The 1,589-nt window shown below is 42.7% G+C and overlaps 1 long non-coding RNA gene across 2 annotated transcripts in view; it reads right to left on the bottom strand.

Moving 5' to 3' along the window:
- Nucleotides 1–104: 104 nt before the first annotated feature.
- The window catches only part of LOC116088908, a 13,052-nt gene continuing 11,567 nt past the window's right edge, over nt 105–1,589 (bottom strand). For both annotated transcript variants that reach the window (XR_004118076.1, XR_004118074.1), the window contains exons 2-3: nt 1,090–1,203; nt 105–226 (exon numbers count right to left, since the gene is read on the bottom strand). This is a non-coding gene — a long non-coding RNA (uncharacterized LOC116088908). The remainder of the gene's footprint in view (nt 227–1,089; nt 1,204–1,589) is intronic.

Here is a 1,589-nt window from a genome sequence, read left to right on the forward strand (position 1 = left end):
GAAAATGCCCCACAGCTGGATCTTATGGAGGCACTTCCCCAACTGAAGCTCCTTTCTCTGTGATAACTTCAGTTTGTGTCAACTTGGCACACAAAACCAGTCAGTACAGTTTCCTTGTTCTTTATTGTTGAATAAGACTCCATTGTGCCTGTGCAGTGCATTTTTATTCATCTGTCTATTGGTAGACATCTAGGTTGGTTCCATATCTTGGATATTGTGTATAGGGCTACAAGGAAAACAGAAATATAGGTATTCTTACGGTATGGTCACTTGACTCCTTCAGCTATAAACTCAGAAGAAGAAATGTTGAATTACATGGATTAAAAAAAAAAAATCTCGGGAGCTGGCGAGATGGCTCAGCAGCTGAGAGCACTGACTCCACTTCCAGAGGTCCTGAGTTCAAATCCCAGCAACCATATGGTGGCTCACAACCATCTGTAACGGGGATCTGATGCCATCTTCTGATGTTTAAAGATATAGTGTACTCGTATACATAAGATAAATAAAATCTTTAAAAAAAAAATTTCGCGGCGGCGGCGGCTGCAGCGGCGGCGCACGCCTTTAATCCCAGCACTTGGGAGGCAGAGGCAGGTGGATTTCTGAGTTCGAGGTCAGCCTGGTCTACAGAGTGAGTACCAGGACAGCCAGGGCTACACAGAGAAACCCTGTCTTTGAAAAAGAAAAAAAAAATCTCAAAATCCATTTTTTTACTTCCTTCTTTCCTTCCTTCTTTTCTTTCACCAGAGCCTCACGTTGTAGCTCAGGCTAGCCTAAAATCTTGTGATCCTCCTCCCTTAGCCTCACCAATTATAGGTATGCACCACTGTACCCAATTAAACTCCAAGTCAGTATCAGCTTCCCAGAAGGCAACTTCTTGAGTTTACCCGATCTGCCAGGGTTTATCTCAAATCTTTTCCACTTTCATCTAGGCACCAACCTATAGCCTTATGCAAAATGTTAGCAGGATGATGATTTTCAAGGAATTAGGGGAAAAGGGGGGAAAATTCTGTTCCTAAGTCATTGCCAAGTTTCCTAGAAAGCAAATTCAGCTTTAGTTCAGGATCACCAATTGCTCTCTCTACTCCTTACCTCAGTAGGACATCCCCAGTCTTCCGACATTCCTCTGACTTCTCAATAACATTCTGGTGACAACCTTCTATCCTATCTTCCCTCTGAGCTGATTTATATCTCCATCTTCTCTATCTGAGCAAAAAACAATCAGAGACTTTCATTAGGTTGTGAGCCACAAGATTAGCTAAATAAGACATTTGGGAACTGGGACAAAGAACTTCCTGCAAAGTGCAATCATTTTTTCTTTTTTGAGGTGAGGTTTTTCCCTACACAGTGCTGGCTGGTCTAGAACTCATTATGCAGAGCACTTGGCACTTACCATGTAGACCACACTGGCCTCCCATTCATAAAGGTCCACCTGCCTCTGCCTCTCTAGTGCTGGGATTATAAACCTGCATCAACACACCTAGCTTGAAATCTGATCTTTTAACTAATATGCATGCCCTGTGACCTTTGTAATAGAGCTATTGGAATCTTTCACTTGGAAAGGGAGTGAGCATGAGGAGGAAATACTTAAA

The sequence above is a fragment of the Mastomys coucha genome, chromosome X (assembly GCF_008632895.1).
Source record: "Mastomys coucha isolate ucsf_1 chromosome X, UCSF_Mcou_1, whole genome shotgun sequence".
Lineage (NCBI taxonomy): Eukaryota > Metazoa > Chordata > Mammalia > Rodentia > Muridae > Mastomys > Mastomys coucha.